The 19,169-nt window shown below is 34.5% G+C and overlaps 1 non-coding gene across 1 annotated transcript; it reads left to right on the top strand.

The window, feature by feature from the left end:
- The first annotated feature begins 14,350 nt into the window (after positions 1-14,350).
- On the top strand, positions 14,351-14,457 carry LOC131179026 (small nucleolar RNA R71). The gene has a single exon (XR_009148033.1). It is a non-coding gene; the product is annotated as a small nucleolar RNA R71 (small nucleolar RNA).
- Positions 14,458-19,169: the final 4,712 nt, after the last annotated feature.

Here is a 19,169-nt window from a genome sequence, read left to right as displayed (position 1 = left end):
GGGAATTCAATTCGTCCCACTAGACAAGCTAGCGAGGAATACAATCAATATACATGATAGTTGTGGTTTCAAACCATTTCCAATATTTTTCAATCAATAAGTATCCATCAACATCATTCAAACAATTTCTCACAGTTTCAAACCATTTACAATGCTTTTCAAGCTATAAATATCCATTCAAACACATTTCCACAATTTAAAACAATAATGTACAAATAGTCATAATTCATTTCAATTGAAAAATTCAAAAGAAATAGTTGTTGTGCACAAACCTATGATAATTGTCTCCTGGTCTTGACTCAGTGTTTCCTTCCCTTTTCGTGAGTCTTTGCTAACTGAGAAACACAATTTGAAGTGTTTCAGTACTAAATTAAACTGTCTCTAACGATAATGTTTGATAAATAATTCACTGAATGCTATTACTTGCTTAATCAACCTAATATATCGACCCTCGATGCATTCTAGGTAAATTAGGTTTTAATGTTTTTAATATGTCACATTCGATAGTCTTTTAGGGTTGGTACATGTTACCAAATTCATTTTCGTGTATACTGCATTTTCTTGCAATTTGTTGGATTCCGGGATACTAGTTTGACCTAGCTGGACAACCTAGTTCCCTCTGTTTTCGAGTTTTGTTCAAAACTAAAAACTTGTAGATCTATGTCTTATGGAACACAGGGCAAAATTTTAGGTCATTCTGAGTTATGTAGACCAAGTTATGGTCATTTTACTATTGCTGGTCAAATGGCATCAAATTAGGTCATTTTAGGTCAATTTTGGTCAACTTTGGTTCCGCCAGTTTTTGGACCCGAACTTGTGCAAGCTGTTTGACTTGCTTATGGTCATTTTTGGGCTTTGGTGTCTTCATAAGACTTGTAGATATGGGTCTTAAATATTCATGGTTAAAATTTCAGGTCAATTGGACCTGTTTTTGAGTGAGTTATGGCCTAAACACTAACTGCTGCCCAAATGGTCATTTTTCAGGCCTCACTTGCACTTAATCTAGATTTGGTCATTTTTCAAGTTACCTTGCAAGCAGAATTTTGGTATGTTTCCTTCATGAAAGTTGGCACATTTTGTGCCTAGTTTCACCTCCAATTGGTCTCATACCAATTGGAGTTACACATTTAAAGTTATGGCTAAAATGCATACTGTCCTTAATTACATTGCTTATACATGTATCAATTACACATTTACCTTACTCTAAGTCCACTTCCCTTACCAATTCTGATTTGGTACATTACCAAAACCATATATCACTTCACTTTAAAGTCACTTTGGGCAGAATACAAATATCTTCAATACACCAAATGAAACTCTAATTCACAAAGTCCAATTACAACAATATATATACACATAACATTCCTAATTATTACATACACTTTCCACAACCAATTTACATACATATTCATCAATCCTCAATGTCACAATTTACCCAATATCTTCATGAATTTAAACACTCATCAAGAAGCCTCAAGGCTGCCAAGATACTTCACATTGCCAAAATTCCCCATAGTTTCTTCCACTTCAATTCCGAATGCACAATCACCACATATACATGGAAATAACTTACTAGGACATTAATCACCCTACTCAACATAATTTCCCATCAAATAAATATAAGAATAAATCATCAAATATACAACTCCATGGCTGTCCAAACTTGGATGTATCAAGAACTCCTCAAAACTTAAAAATTCCTTCACAAAGCACACACCCATAACATGTATACAAAGTTTAACAAAGCAATATTCAAAAACTCAAACTTACCTATTGTTGGGACTTGCTTAATCTTCACTAAAACTTCTTAATATTGGTATCTACTTCTTCCTTGTGAAGTGGGGATAATTTTTAATGAAGCTACCTAGGTGTTTAGAGGTAAAATGAGGGAGAGGATGAAGCTTCCTCAAGTTTCGGCCATAGAGGTTTTTAGGGAGTGCATTTCGGCATGGATGAAAAAAATTGAAGAAGATGATGTTTGAGTGGGAGTAATCTGCCCACTTATGATTATATTTAATCCATATTATAATTCTTAGTGGTCCACTCACATAAAATCAATCATTTTTTTATGTTTAAATATGTTAATAACCTAAATTGAACCCCATTTTCGCTATTTATATTAGGTAGCCCTAAATTAATTTTTCATTATATTTTTCAAGTGTAATATTATTTATTTTTAATGGACATTCAGGTCAAAAGACAACTCGGGGTGTCAAATGACCACAATGCCCCTGTTCGGGTTGCATTCCTGATTTTTCGGTAACACCGGGTTTTGTCTGTTTTTCGATTTCTCACTTTTCTTTGTACTAATTATTTAATTTTTATTTAATATTTCTAATGATATTTATACTTCAATTGATGTCTCTTTAAGTCCTATAAATATTTTCTAGGGTTCCCCGCAGTCCAGGGCCAGTCAACTGTCCATGCCGTGACTTCCCGATGCGGTCACCCATCGCTAGGGTTCTCGGCTCGCTTAACTTGGTTACATTTCTTTGCTATTATTTTTCCTTTGTTTTTCTTGTATTTTCTCTTCTTGTATTTCATTATTTTATGTCTCCTCACTCATAACGAAGTGTAGTTCTAGGCATCCTAGCTGTCCGGATAACACTGGCCACCGAAACAGTAGAACGCACTACCGAACATAGGGGTGTTACACCAAATAGTTCACGAAATCTGCATACCAAGGGACTTTTGCACTCATGATTACCAACAGCTGCTCATCAGGAAAATAATCATTTATTGGAAGTTCTTTCCCCAAATTATCTCCTTGTTCTTGCCTCAATCTAGACAAATGATCTACTACTACATTTTCTACTCCTTTCTTATCCTTAATTTCCAAGTCAAACTCTTGAAGGAGTATTGCCCACCTTATCAACCTAGGTTTGGCCTCTTTTTTCTTAAGGAGATACTTGATAGCTGCATGATCTGAGTACACAATTACCGTAGACCCCATAAGATAGGACTTGAATTTATCTACTGTGAATACCACTGCCAAAAACTCTTTCGCTGTAGTAGAGTAATTTATTTGAGCATCATCTAAGGTCCTACTTGCATAATATATTGCATACAACTTCTTATCTCTCCTTTGTCCCAAAACAGCTCCAATGGCATAATCGCTAGCATCGCACATCAACTAAAAAGGTAATGACTAATCAGGTGGCTGCATAATAGGAGCAGATATCAAAGCCTCCTTCATCCTGCAAAAAGCATTCATACAATCAGTATCAAAAATGAAATTCTACATCTTTACTCAATAAATTGGTAAGAGGTTTAGAAATCTTAGAGAAATCCTTGATGAATCTCCTGTAAAATCCAGCATGCCCCAAGAAACTCCTCACTCCCTTCACAGATGTCGGGGGTGGCATTTTCTCAATAATTTCTACCTTTGTTTTATCCACCTCAATACCCCTGTTTGACACAAGATGTCCCAAAACAATTCCTTCTTGTACCATAAAATGGCACTTTTCCCAATTCAAAACTAAAGTAAACTCATCACATCTTTGTAAAACTTTAGACAAGTTAGATAAGCATTCATCAAAAGATTTACCATACACAGAAAAATCATCCATGAACACTTCCATAATATCCTCAATCATGTCAGAAAATATGGACATCATACATATTTGAAATATAGCTGGGGCATTACATAGTCCAAATGGCATCCTTCGATATGCAAAGGTACCATAGGGACATGTGAAGGTGGTTTTGTCTTGATCATCTGGGTGAATAGGGATCTGAAAGAACCCTTAATAGCCATCCAAATAGCAGAAATAATAATGATGAGCTAATCTCTCAAGCATCTGATCTATAAATGGTAATGGAAAACGGTCCTTCCTAGTTGCATTATTCAGCTTCCTATAGTCTATACACATTCTCCATTCAGTTATGGTCCTTATAGGTATTAGTTCATCATTTTCATTTTTCACTTCTGTGATGCCCCCCTTTTTGGGTACAACATGAACTGGACTTACCCAATTGTTATCAGAAACAGGGTAAATGATACCTGCATCAAGCAATTTCAAGATTTCCTTTTTCACAACTTCTTTCATATTTGGATTCAATCTCCTTTGTGACTCTCTAGAGGCTTTATGATTATTTTCCAACAAAATTCTATGCATGCACACAAAAGGATGTATTCCTTTAATATCATCAATTGTATAACCAATTATCCTTCTATGCTTTCTAAGAATTCTTAATAATTTTTCAACTTCATAATCATTTAGTTTAGCACTAACAACCACAGGATATGTAGAAATTTGACCAAGAAAAGCATACCTGAGATTTGTTGGAAGAGGTTTCAACTCTACTGTAACACACCTATGTTCGGTAGTGTGTTCTATTGTTCTGGTGACCAGTGTTGATCTGGACAGCTAGAATGCCTAGAACTACATTTAAAAGTTAGTGAGGAGACATAAAATAATGAAATAGAAGAAAAGAAAATACAAGAAAAACAAAGGAAAAGTAATAGCAATGAAATGTAACCAAGTTAAACGAGCCGAAAACTATAGCGATGGGTGACTGCACCAGGAAGTTGCGGCGTGGACGGTTGACTAGCCCTGGACCATGGGGAACCCTGAAAAATATTTTTAAGACTTAAATGAACATCTATTGAAGTATAAATATCATTAGAAATATCAAAGAAAAATTACTTAATTAGTACAAAGAAAAACAAGAAATCGAGAAAATAACAAAACTCGGTGTTACCGAAAAATCGGGAATGTAACCCGAATAAGGGCACTGTGGTCATTGGACACCCCGAGTTGTCTTTTGAGCTAAATTTCCATTAAAAATAAATGATATTAAACTTTGAAAATACCATAAAAAATTAAAATGAGATACATTATGTAAATAGTAAAAGTGTGGTGGCCAAATTGCAAAAATTGGAAAGTTTAACATTAAAATAGATTTTTAATCAATTAGTGCTCCACTAATATCACTTAAGTGGACCTTTAATCAACCTTTGAACAGAAAATTCTTTCATCTTCAACCTTTGGAAGAGTGGCCAAAATGAACTCCATGGGAGACTCCATGGCCAAACTCACATCCACACCCATGCATCCATGATTCAAGCTTCCTTTCACCATAAATCCTTCATTAAACCTTGCATACTCAGCTTGGGGAAAACATTGGCAGCAAAAAGAATAAGTTTGGGTGAGGTTTTGAGGAACTTCAAAAGTGGTAAGTGAGTGTTTTCAATTCTTGTTTCATTAAAAGTGTAACCAAGGTTGTGGGTAGTTGATTTATGGAAGAATTTTTGAAGTTTGATGTTTTAATAGAGATGTACATTTTGGCAGCCATGGAAATTCAGTATATGTAGCTTGTTTTTACTTGTTTATGGTTGTTTAAGATGTTGTTATTGATGGCAGCATGGATATGTGTATAATGGTTTGGAATTGGGTATGTAAATGGGGTATGTTCATGTGGTTAAATGGTGTAAATGGACTTTAGAAAATTCTGCGTTATAGTGTGCACATTGAGAATGGTTGCAAGCTGTCCAAAATGATCAAAACGTGTTGTTAAATGTGTTAATGGTAAGGTACAAACCATAATTGGCATGGAAGTAGTTTGGTAAGTGTTGAATATGTAATTGGTAAGTGATGAGAAGTGTGCAGTAGGGCAGTGTGTGTTTTGGCTTAGAACCTTATGTGTGTGACTCCAATTGGTATGAGACCAATTGGAGGTGAAACTAGGCACAAAATGTGCCAACTTTCATGAAGGAAGCTTACCAAAATTATGCCTAAAAGCTGACTTGAAAAATGACCAAATCCGGATTAGTGACTTGAAAGCCTGGAAATTGACCATTTGGGCAGTAGTTAGTATTTTGATCATAACTTACTCAAAACAAGTCCAATTGACCTGAAATTTTTACCATGAATAGTTTAGATATAGATCTATAATTCTTATGAAGATAATAAAGCCCATAAATGGCTAGAACCAAGCCAAATAGCTTGCACATGTTTAGGTACCAAATCTGGCCGAACCAAAAGTGACCTAAAAATGACCTAAAGTTACCATTTTGGTGCATTCTGTCCAGCATTGGTAAATTGACCATAACTTGGTCTACACATTTCAGAATGACCTGAAATTTTGCCCCTTGTGCAATAAGACATAAACATACAAGTTTGTAGTTTGGACCGAAATCCGAAAACTGAGGGAACTAAGTCATCCGGCTAGGTCAAATTAGTATACCGAAATCCAGCAAATTGCAATAAAATGCAATATACTTGAAAATAAATTTAGTAACATGTACCAACACTATAAGGCTATAAAATGTGACATATTGGCAAAATTAAGCCTAATTCACTTAGTGTGCATCAAGGGTCAACATTATAGGCTGACTAATGAAATGAATTGAAGGGAATAGTACAAAGAAAATTTAAATATTGGATTTATTTTTAGAAACAAATTTATTGAGTAGTGAAACACTTTAAATTTTGTGTTTCAGTTGAAAAGGATATTGAGAAGCGTAAGGAACACTGAGTCAGGGCCAAGAGGCATATATCAGAGGTCTGTGCACAATACTTTTTATATTCACTGCTTTTACCGTAAAATTTATTTGGAGAAATGAGTTATGAATAATTTTTTATTGTTTTGGCTTTGGGAATCTTAATTGGAAATTATTGTGTTGCCTACTTTGCAAATGGAAATTTTGAGATAAAATGTGATCCGTGGTTTGTATGAAATATTGTGATTTGGAATTGTTTTGATTCACACTTGGCATGACAATGTTACTATATTCCCCCTCCATTTATGGGGTGAGTGTGGTTATATTCCTCCCTCTTTGACTTGTCAGTCTGAGGTGAGTGTGGATGAGTTCTCATTATCTAGCTAGCTTCCACCCTCATTGATTTCGATTAGTAGGGTGAGTGTGCCTTTTCGTGATGTACACACGGCATGTTCGAAAAAGTTTGTATCATGACCTAAATTGTGTTATTGATTGGAAAAACTGTGTTACTTAGTTATTTGATTAAATTGTGTTATTGATTGGCAAAACTGTGTTGCTCAGTTATTTGATCAAATTATGTTATTGATTGGCAACATTGTGTTATTTAATCGTTTGATCAAATTTGTGTTATATGAGCTTTGAAAAATTGTGAATTGTTTGGATTGTAAATTGTCAATAAAAGTTTTATATAACGCATTTTAAATTGTTATTGTGCACCACTGACTAAATTTTACTCAGCAATAGTTTTTTCATTACTGTCGTAGGTAGACAAACGGACAGAGCAGCAGAGTAGGCTGCTTGTGCTATATTTTGAGATTTCACCGGGTATATCGAGTATACCTTATTGTGTAGTTTTTTTTGTAGTAATGTATGTGCACTATGTCTATATATTGTACTTGGTCTTGAGCAATTGTAAACTAAAATTGTAAATTATTTTGGCTTGTAAAAGTATTGTGATAAATTTATCTTATCTCAGCTTTTGAAAACACTGGAAAATTGATTGTTGAACTGAGTTCATAATGTTGAGAAATTTATTGTGTTGAACAAATTATTGGAGTTTGGGATTGAGGAATTATATAATTGAAGTGCTTTTTACAGGTTTTTGAAGAACTGTTTTATTCAAAATACAGATGGCACTCTGCCATAATTTTTACAGAAATTATTAATACTTCAAATGTGTTATTTGGTTTCACTTCAGTTAAAAAATTTTTAACACCTGTCAATAGTGCTCACCACTGTAAAAAGAAGTAAGAAAAGTTTTAAAATCCTTTGTAGTGTATTTAATGGTTTATCAGTAGACGAAGTTGGTAATTCATTAGGTATACTACGGGATCATGTTATGCCTTACGGAGGGGTAGGGTGTGACATGTTTTAGTGGTATCAGAGAGTTTTTAAATTCTGTTTTGACCTATAATTTGAATATTCTTTCTTTATAGTACAACTGCTCAATGTCATTGTTTGATACATACGATACGTTACATTATAAATATGCACTAACAGGAGAAAATCTCCTTATGTTAGTTATATAGGAAATAGAAAATCCTGTGAAAAGATATGGAAGAGTTTATCAGCGAAAAGTATTTTCTAACACACCATAAATTATAAAGCTAAATGGCAAGCCTACTTAATGTAAGGCAAGAGGACGTAAAAGTAAGTTGTGGTAATAGAATTGCTTTAGATGAGGGCAGAGATGTTACTGTTAGTAATTGTTAATGGATATTGTAATCAGAACAAGATTCGAATATCAGTAAATTCGAAAAGGATAAAATATAGGAAAATTTGATCTATTGGAATGGATTGTAGTAACTATGCAATATTTTTTATGTTTATACTGTAAGCTACAGATTACAGTACTAACTTGAGATTATTGTGTAGAGCTACATACTACCCGATAGTACACCAAGATGAGAATAGTTGCCAACGGCATCTATATTGGTATAGTTATGTCAGGACAAAATTTTATTATTGGAAATAAGTTTGAAAATCCTACTTAGGGAGTTAAAACTCAAAAGTTAAAATATCGAAAGGTTATAGTTTAGTACAAAAGGAAGTAAGTTATAGAATATTAATCGATAAGAAGAGTTGTGGAAGTAAAAATTTGAACAGTTAGTTCAGATATAACAAAGAAATGTTACGAATGTGAGTAAGGTTGTTGACTAGAATGGTCAGAGGACCAATGAGTAGATAAATAATTCTAACATGACCTCAAGGGTCATTCAATAAGGAAACATGAACCGAAATATTAGACAGAACAATAGTAAGAGAAGATTGGTGTTATACAAACAAATTAAATATTGTATTAGATTGTTAAAAGTCTTATACAAATTCAAAGGAAAGAAGATTATACGATCATATAGAAAGGAGAAAACAAACTCATGACTATTGTAAGATGGCTATTGGGTAAAATTTCAAGATGAAATTTATTTTAAGGGGGGAGAATTGTAACACCCCTATGTTCGGTAGTGCGTTCTACTGTTTCGGTGACCAGTGTCGGTTCGGACAGCTAGAATGCCTAGAACAACATTTAAAAGTTAGTGAGGAGACATAAAATAATGAAATACAAGAAAAGAAAATACAAGAAAAATAAAGGAAAAATAATAGCAATGAAATGTAACCAAGTTAAACGAGCCGAAAACCATAGCAATGGGTAACCGCACCGGGAAGTTGCGGCGTGGACGGTTGACTAGCTCTGGATCGCGGGAAACCCTGAAAAATATTTTTAAGACTTAAATGAACATCTATTGAAGTATAAATGTCATTAGAAATATCAAAGAAAAATTAATTAATTAGTACAAAGAAAAACGAGAAATCGAGAAAACGACAAAATTCGGTGTTACCGAAAAATCGGGAATGCAACCCAAATAAGGGTATTATCGTCATTTGACACCCCGAGTTGCCTTTTGACCTAAATGTTCATTAAAAATAAATGATACTAAACTTTGAAAATACCATGAAAAATTAAAATGAGATACATTATGTAAATAGTGAAAGTGTGGTGGCCAAATTTCAAAAATTGGAAAATTTAATATTAAAATAGATTTTTAATCAATTAGTGCTCCACTAACATCACTTAAGTGCACCCTAAATCAACCTTTGGACAAAAAATTTTGTCATCTTCAACCTTTGAAAGAGTGGCCGAAATGAACTCCATGGGAGACTCCATGGCCAAACTCACATCCACACCCATGCATCCATGATTCAAGCTTCCTTTCACCATAAATCCTTCATTAAACCTTGCATACTCAGCTTGGGGAAAACATTGGCAGCAAAAAGAAGAAGTTTGGGTGAGGTTTTGAAGAACTTCAAAAGTGGTAAGTGAGTGTTTTCAATTCTTGTTTCATTAAAAGTGTAAGCAAGGTTGTGGGTAGTTGATTTATGGAAGAATTTTTTAAGTTTGATGTTTTAATAGAGATGTACATTTTGGCAGCCATGGAAATTCAATATATGTAGCTTGTTTTTACTTGTTTATGGTTGTTTAAGATGTTGTTATTGATGGCAGCATGGATATGTGTATAATGGTTTGGAATTGGGTATGTAAATGGGGTATGTTCATGTGGTTAAATGGTGTAAATGGACTTTGGAAAATTCTGTGTTATAGTGTGCACATTGAGAATGGTTACAAATTGTCCAAAATGACCAAAATGTGTTGTTAAATGTGTTAATGGTAAGGTACAAACCAGAATTGGCATGAAGAAAGTAGTTTGGTAAGTGTTGAATATGTAATTGGTAAGTGATGAGAAGTGTGTAGTAGGGCAGTGTGTGTTTTGGCTTCGAACCTTAAGTGTGTGACTCCAATTGGTATGAGAACAATTGGAGGTGAAACTAGGCACAAAATGTGCCAACTTTCATGAAGGAAGCTTATCGAAATTCTTCCTAGAAGCTGACTTGAAAAATGACCAAATCCGGATTAGTGACTTGAAAGCCTGAAAATTGACCATTTGGGCAGTAGTTAGTGTTTTGACCATAACTTACTTAAAACAGGTCCAATTGACCTGAAATTTTTACCATGAATAGTTAGACATAGATCTACAATTCTGATGAAGACACTAAAGCCCAGAAATTGCTAGAACCAAGCCAAATAGCTTGCACAAGTTTAGGTAACAAAACTGGCCGAACCAAAAGTGACCTAAAAATGACCTAAAGTTACCATTTTGGTGCATTCTGTCCAACATTGGTAAATTGACTATAACTTGGCCTACACAATTTAGAATGACCTGAAATTTTGCCCCATGTGCAATAAGACATAGACCTACAAGTTTGTAGTTTGGATCGAAATCCGAAAACAGAGGGAACTAAGTCATCTGGCTAGGTCAAATTAGTATACCGAAATCCGGCAAATTGCAATAAAATGCAATATACTTGAAAATGAATTTGGTAACATGTACTAATACTAAAAGGCTATAAAATGTGACATATTAGTAAAATTAAACCTAATTCACTTAGAGTGCATCAAGGGTCAACATTATAGGTTGACCAATGAAATGAATTGAAGGGAATAATACCAAGAAAATTTAAATATTAGATTTTATTGTTAAAAACAAATTCAATGAGTACTGAAACACTTTAAATTGTGTGTTTCAGTTGAAAAGGATATTGAGAAGCGTAAGGAACACTGAGTCAGGGCCAAGAGGCATATATCAGAGGTCTGTGCATAATACTTTTTATATTCACTGCTTTTACCAAAAAATTTATTTAGAGAAATGAGTTATGAATAATTTTTTATTGTTTTGGCTTTGGGAATCTTAATTGGAAATTATTGTGTTGCCTACTTTGCAAATGGAAATTTTGAGATAAAATGTGATTTGTGGTTTGTATGAAATATTATGATTTGGAATTGTTTTGATTCACACTTGGCATGACAATGCTACTATGTTCCTCCTTCATTTATGGGGTGAGTGTGATTATATTCCTCCCTCTTTGACTTGTCAGTCTGAGGTGAGTGTGGATGAGTTCTCATTATCTAGCTAACTTCCTCCCTCATTGATTTCGATTAGTAGGGTGAGTGTGCCTTGTCGTGATGTACACACGGCATGTTCGGAAAAGTTTGTGTCATGACCTAAATTGTGTTATTGATTGGCAAAACTGTGTTACTTAGTTATTTGATCAAATTGTGTTATTGATTGGCAAAACTGTATTACTCAAATATTTGATTAAATTGTGTTATTAATTGGCAACACTGTGTTATTCAATTGTTTGATCAAATTTGTGTTATATGAGCTTTTTGAATTGTTTGGATTGTAAATTGTCAATAAAAGTTTTATATACCGCATTTTAAATTGTTCTTATGCACCACTGACTAAATTTTACTCAGCGATAGCTTTTTCATTGCTGTCATAGGTAGACAGATTGACAGAGCAGCAGAGTAAGCTGCTTGTGCTACATTTTGAGATTTCGCTAGGTATATCGAGTATACCATATTGTGTAGTTTTTTTTGGGGCAATGTATGTGCACTGTATCTGTAATTGTACTTGGTCTTGAGTAGTTATAAATAAAAATTGTAAATTATTTTGGCTTATAAAAGTATTGTGATAAATTTACCTTATCTCAGTTTTTGGAAACACTGAAAAATTGATTGTTGAACTGAGTTGATAATGTTGAGAAATTTATTGTGTTGAACAAATTATTGGAGTTTGGGATTGAGGAATTATATAATTGAAGTGCTTTTTACAGGTTTTTGAAGAACTGTTTTATTCAAAATATAGATGGCACTCTGCTAAAATTTTTACAGAAATTGTTAATACTTCAAATGTGTTATTTGGTTTCACTTCAGTTAAAAAATTTTTAACACCTGTCAATAGTGCTCACCACTGTAAAAAGGAGTAAGAACAGTTTTAAAATCCTTTGTAGTGCATTTAATGGGTTATTAGTAGACGAACTTGGTAATTTATTAGGTATACTACGGGATCATGTTATGCCTTACGGAGGGGTAGGGTGTGACATCTACCTTCAGTGCTTCACTTTTTTCAAGCTTTGATGATGAAGTTGTATCTTGCTTCAAATCTCCAATCTTCTCAATATTAGCCATAGGTAAAGGTGGATTTCCTTCTAAGATTGTAGCATATTCTGCAGCTTCTTCAATCTCATCCCCCTTTTTAATGTTATAAACCAAACAAGCTTCTAAGGGATCTTCCGGATGTTGCTTTTTGAGCACTTATCTGACCACTTCATCTATCACATCAATTCTCAAGTATGAATTTGAATCATCTTTCTTTTTCATTACTTGAAACAAATTAAATTCAACTTTTTCTTCCCCAACTTCTAATGTAAGCCTTCCATTTTTAACATCAATCACAGCTCCAGTAGCAGCAAGGAAAGGTCTACCAAGAATAATAGGAATGTGTACATCCTCCTCCATCTCCAATACTACAAAATCTACTAGTATGAAAAATTTTTTAACTTTTAGAGGAACATTCTCAATCACTCCAATTGGAAATTTAATAGACCTATCTGCTAACTGTAGTGAAATGGTGGTAGGCTTCATTTCTTCAATCTTCATTTTCTCATAGATAGACGATGGCATTAGACTAACACTGGCTCCATAATCACATAAAGCCTTATCTATAATGATATCCCCAATGTCACATGGTATGGAAAAACTATCAGGATCTTTCAATTTGGGTGGAAGTTTATTTTGCAAAATAGCACTGCTTTCTTCTGTGAGAGCTACGGTCTCAAATTCCTCCAATTTCTTCTTGTTAGACAAAATCACCTTCAAAAATTTAGCATATGAGGCATTTGTGCAAAGGCATCAGTTAAAGGAATAGTCACATGCAAAGACTTCAATACCTCTAAAAACTTCATAAATTGTTTATCCAACTTCACTTTCTAGAACCTTTGTGGGAATGGTAAAGGTGGCGTGTAGGCTTTAGGTGCTACATATTTAGGTTCTTCCTCTTTGCTCTCTCTCTCCTTACTTTCTTTTTCTTCCACTGAACTCTCTTTCTCAGCTTCAATTCTAACTTCAACTTCAGTTTGTTCATCTCCTTCTCTATTTTTCTCTTCTTCAATTTTCTCTTCAATCTTTTTATCTCTCTCTCCAATATTTTTCCACTTCTCAATGTAATAGCCTTGCAATGCTCCCTTGAATTTTCTAGTTGGCTAGGTAGCTTCCCAAATGCTTTATTATTTGAAGAGCTAGCTTGGTGAGCTATTTGATTTTCTAACATCTTATTGTGTGTTGCCATTTGATCTACTTTAAATGGTAATTTAGAAATCATATCTTGTTGACTTTGATAGCTCACAAGTAGAGTCTCAATCATAGCTTCTAATCTAGTTGTCTTGTATGGTTGTGCTTGTTGTGGTAGAGGTGGAGCAGGTGCATTTTGAGGTTTAGGAATTCCAGGAGGAGGACCTCTATTCTGCTGAAAATTCTGATATTGTTGATACCCAGAAGGTTGCTGAAAATTTTGGTGTTGTCCTTGTCTACCTCCCCAAGAAAAATTGGGGTGGTTTCTCCATGCTGGATCATAAGTTGCAGAAAATGGGTTACCACCTGGTCTTTGATTATAGTTCCCCACATAATCCACTTGCTCACTTGAAAAATCTTGACTAAGTGCAGAAAAATCAGCTGCACAATTGACATTTGCAGCTCTAACTTCTATTGAATTATTAGAATCCCCAGCTGAAGAATCTACTTTCATGCTTAGCTTGTCCATTTTCCTTGTCAAAGCATCAAACTTAGCATTGATCATATTCATAGCATCAAGCTCGAACATACCATCTAGTTTCTTGATCTCATTCCTCTCACAACTCCATTGGTAGTTATTATAAGCAATTTTATCAAGAGCAAAAAAAGCTTCATCTTCAGATTTCTCCGTAAGATCACCTCCAGAAGATGCATCAATTGTACTTCTTATAGCTGGTGAAACTCCATTGTAAAAGTGTTGAACAAGCATCCACTTAGGAATCCCATGATGTGGACATCTCCTTTGCAAATCCTTATATCTCTCCCATACTTCATGCAAGCTCTCATCATCTCTAGGTTTAAAAGAAGTCAGCTCATTTCTTAGCTTAGCTGTCTTTCTTGGTGGAAAATATTGAGCTAAAAATTCTTGAGAAAGTTCATCCCATGTTGTGATAGAATCCGATGGCAAAGAATGTAACCACTCTCTAGCTCAGTCCTTCAAAGAAAAAGGAAATAATCTGATTCGAATTGCAACATCAGAAACTCCATTTATCTTCAACATATCACTGATCTCAAGAAAGTGTGCTAGATGCACATGTGGACTTTCACTTGGACTTCCCCCAAATTGTGATTGTTGTACCATCTGACAGAGTGCAGGCTTTAATTCAAAATTATTAGCTTCTACTCTTGGTCTTGTGATACTTGGCATGAAATCCCCAATGTTAGGATAGGCGTGATCCTTCACAAGGCAATTGTTATTGTTGTTGGCCATTTCTTCTTGTAATTGCTCCTGGTCTTGTGCTCTTTCTTGCTCAAATGCAAGTATACTGGTCGTCTCAAGTAATAGAGTGATGAATCAAGTATCATTCCCATGAGGATTTGCCGTTTGAGAACCAAACTATGAAAGAAGCGATTATTTGGGCTAATGATTGATGAATAAATGGTCAATGTAAATGAGCAAGGTAAATTGATTAATCTAATTGGAATGGGTAAAGAGCAAACAAATAAATTCTAAATCTAGTTTGCAGTTAAACTAAATTAATAATGGGTAATTTAAATCAAAGTCTAATTATGTTAAAAGTGATTCCAGAGTTGGGGTTTTATGCATAAATTAATTGGGATTTATCTTGGGTATTCCAATTTTAAGGAAAAAATAGAGTTTGAAGGAAATTGATTCTAAATTCCTTTGATATCTTTTTCAAGCAAACCAAAGTGTGTTTTAAAATAACCAAACCTACTTTCGTATGTTATTTGATTACTTTAAAACCCATTAAGTTTTGTAACCAATCATTAATTCCTCTTAAAATCCTAGTTTATTTCTAAATCTAGGTGATTTTAAGTTCTAATCCTTGATTATCTATCAATGACTTTCACCTTTCGGTCCTTCAATCAAAGATTAACACAATACCCAATGGGTACCAGCATTAGGTAAGTAAATCAAGCACACAAGGAAGGAATCAAAACTCGTATTTATGTAAAATAAGGAAATACCCAGTCCAAATCCATAAATTAATCTAAAACATATTTCTCAACTCTGAAATCTAAAGAGTTTACTCACTCATAATGGTATTTACAAGAAAGATTGATGGAAAAGTAAAGAAAAACATGATAAGAGGACTAAAATAGAAAAACCCAGGTAGAAGAACCCAAAACTCTGGTTTCTAGAGCTCCAAAAGATGGTTGTAGCAACTCCTCTCCAGAAAAAATGGCGTTCTCCTCTCTCTCTATTTATATTTCTTTCCTTTTTGTTTTCTCTTGTTTCCTCTTATCACAAAAACTTGGAAATGATGAATTTATATGGTCCCAAAAAGTTGCCCTAAAAGTAAATAGGGGCCAAGGAGTTTATAGGAAATGAGGTATAAAATTATCCAAGTCAACAGCATTTTTCACGTTCTGGCAGTCTGCTTAGGGTACTGCTTAACCCTAAGCAGCTTCTTTAGTAAATTTCACCCTCTTGTTGCACTGTGTGCTTAAGGTTAAGCAGACCCTCAGCAAATCTTGGCAGGTTTGGAGTAAAATGGATTTTTTCTGCTCATGCTTGACTTCCAACTTGACTTGTGCTGCACTTTAAGCACTGTTGCTTTACCCTAAGCAAGATCTTAAGCAATTCTCAGCAGGTTGTGGAGTAAAAGCTTGAATATGTAGGATTTAAGCCATGCTTAACTTTCAGCTTGAACAGGCTTAAGGTTAAGCTTATATGACATACCCTAAGCAACATCATGAGCAAAGTCTCAAGCAAATTTCGACTAGCTTGCTCTTTCAAGGCTTGATTTCTTCAACTTTCCTCCATGCTTAAAGAATTCCAAATTTCTTAAAATCACTTCCTAATGCACTCATTGATCTTCGATTTGCCACAAAATGAAATCAAAAATAACAAAATTACAAAAATCAAATACAAAGTATCTAAAGTTAACAAATAAGCTAAAATAAAGCTAAAAACATAAAATATACTAAAATATAAGGGCAAAATAGATACAAAACTACCCTAAAATGCCTTTATGAAATGAGTGTAACATTGATCAATCAATAGAGGCTGAGGTGCAAGGGGAAGCCCCAGCCCTTCACAATGTGAGTGGATCAAAGACCAAAGACTCGAGTAGTTCCCCGCTCGCTTGCTCACAGATGGCTACAATGTTCCAAATGTAATTCGGTAACATGCCTACTCAAGCCCCATTATAGACACTAGTGGTACAACCATAGCCTTCAGCTAGGCAGTATGACAAGCTAATTAAATATGAGCCTACTGAGTTCAAGGGGACAGTAGATCCATTATAGGGAGAACAATGGTTGGAGACAATGGATAGGGTGTTCAAGAAACTGCACTGCACAGAGGAGCTAAGAATTGAGTATTCAGTGCCACTGCTACAGGGCGATGCATATGACTGGTGGAAAACCATTCCCCATAGTATGGTGGAACCTCCAGTGCTAACCTAGGATGACTTTCTTCGAGAGTTCAGACAAAAATATGTCCCAGATGCCTATGTGGACCAGAAGCTATAGGAGTTCTTAAGTCTAAAATAAGGAATTAGATAAGTGGCAGAATATGAAAGGGAGTTTTCCCACCTAAGCCACTATGCAGGAAGTCTCCTTTCTACTAGCAGAGAAAGATGTAAGAGGATTGAAACAGGCTTGAAGCCCAGTCTCAGACTACAAGTGGTCGGATTCAAACATAATAACTTATCTGAGCTCATTTCTCAAGCACTTGAATTAGAAAGAATTGAGTCAGAAGTGGCCCCAAAGAAAAAGAAATCAAAGAAGATAGAAAAAGAGAAAGAGGAGAAGTCAGTAGATCAGAGTTCTAATGGTCCTCATGGAAAGAGAAAGAACTTTGAGGGACACAACAGGGGTGGTAAAAAGTCTTGTAGGGGAAGATTTTCTGGACATAAACCTCCTCTATTTGGTCAACAGACTACCAGAAGTTCCTACCCTCCCCGTCAATGTGAAACTTATGGTAGAAATCATGGTGGGGTATGCTACAAGGCCACAAGAGCCTGTTATAACTGTGGAGGCACAGGACACTTTGTTAAAGACTGCACCAGTGCCCATAGAGTTGGGCCAACTCCTATTACTGCATAAGGGTCAGTTCAGAATCCTACCACCAGAGGTTCACAACCACATAGTAGAGGTAGAGGTAGGGGTAGAGGTAGTCCAGTAAGCAGCCAAGGCACAGTGAATCAGTCAGAGCATGGCAGTGCTTAGTCAGAGTCTACGCAATGAGACAGAGGAAAGAGGCTGAGACATCTGATATTGTGGCTGGTACCTTCTCAACTTTTAATCAAGATGTGTTTGTATTATTTGATCCGGGTACTACCCACCCTTATGTGAGTTGTCACACCTTACCCCTCTAAAAGTTATAACATGATCCCGTAGAATACTTGATGAACTATCGAACTTCACCTACTGATAACTCATTAAGTACCCTACAAGGGATTTTAAAACAATTTTCTTACTTTTGATAAGTTGTGAGCATTTTCTAATAGGTATTAAAACATTTAATTAAAGTTGAAAACTAGTTAAAATTTTTGACCCATTTTATTTTTTCACAAATTTTATAAAAATTTTGGCAGAGTGTCGTCTATAAAAAAGCACTTCTAATAATTTTTCTCAACAACTTCTTCAAATTCACAATCATCTCAATTAATTTCAACACATTTATCAACTTCCAAAAATTCAAATCCACCATTTCCAATATCCAACAATCATCAAATACCATTAATGAATTTCATTCAATTCAAAATAAAATACTACCATTCATATTTCATTAATGACAAACTAATTTATATACATCATTGCAAAAATTTACATTAAAAGAAATTTAAACTAAATTTTATTACAAACATTATACAAACTTTGTACAAGCTGCTCAAGACCCATTTTATATGTCCATACATTTGTGTGCATCACAAACATCAAAATAAATATTTACAGTCGGGGTATAAATTATACCCGTTATAACCTCAGGGTAAGTCGCTCCACAATCCTCAGCAGCTCACTCTGCTGCTCCTCTAGTCTCCTCTAAATCTGCGACAGCAATAACAACCATCACTGAGTACTAGGACTCAGTGGTGCACAACATACTAAAATAATCTTTATGCAGAATTTAAATCACATTTATTCAAAAATTAGACAGAACATGAGAATTAAATACAAAACATAAATTATGAGATTTTAATCCAACAAGTTCATTTCGAAGTATCAAAACACAATTCATAAAACCCACAGTTATATCATGCCATTCGAAACAAATATAATCTCAATAGCCAGAGGCTAAGGAGAAGTCACATCACAAGGCTAGCTAGCTCAAATATATGGATATCCATTCAATTTCTTCTTCTACTGTCACACATCTCAACACTTCAACCAGAAAAGGAATAAAAATTTAAAACTGATTACCCCCACTAGTCATGCCAGTGAGGTGTTCAAATATATGGTCATAACACTGTGGTTTCAAAACAACTCTTAACAATTTACTAAACATTGCCATTTCAAATATACATAATAACTTTCAACAATTTAAATCAAAGTATTACAAATAATGTCACAATTCACTATTTCAAATTATTCAAAACAATATGCAGAAATAATTTACAGAAATTATAC

This window comes from Hevea brasiliensis, chromosome 3 (assembly GCF_030052815.1).
Source record: "Hevea brasiliensis isolate MT/VB/25A 57/8 chromosome 3, ASM3005281v1, whole genome shotgun sequence".
NCBI classification, from domain to species: domain Eukaryota; kingdom Viridiplantae; phylum Streptophyta; class Magnoliopsida; order Malpighiales; family Euphorbiaceae; genus Hevea; species Hevea brasiliensis.
The sequence above is the reverse complement of the archived record's forward strand: the minus strand, read 5'-3'. Positions and strand labels throughout refer to the sequence as shown.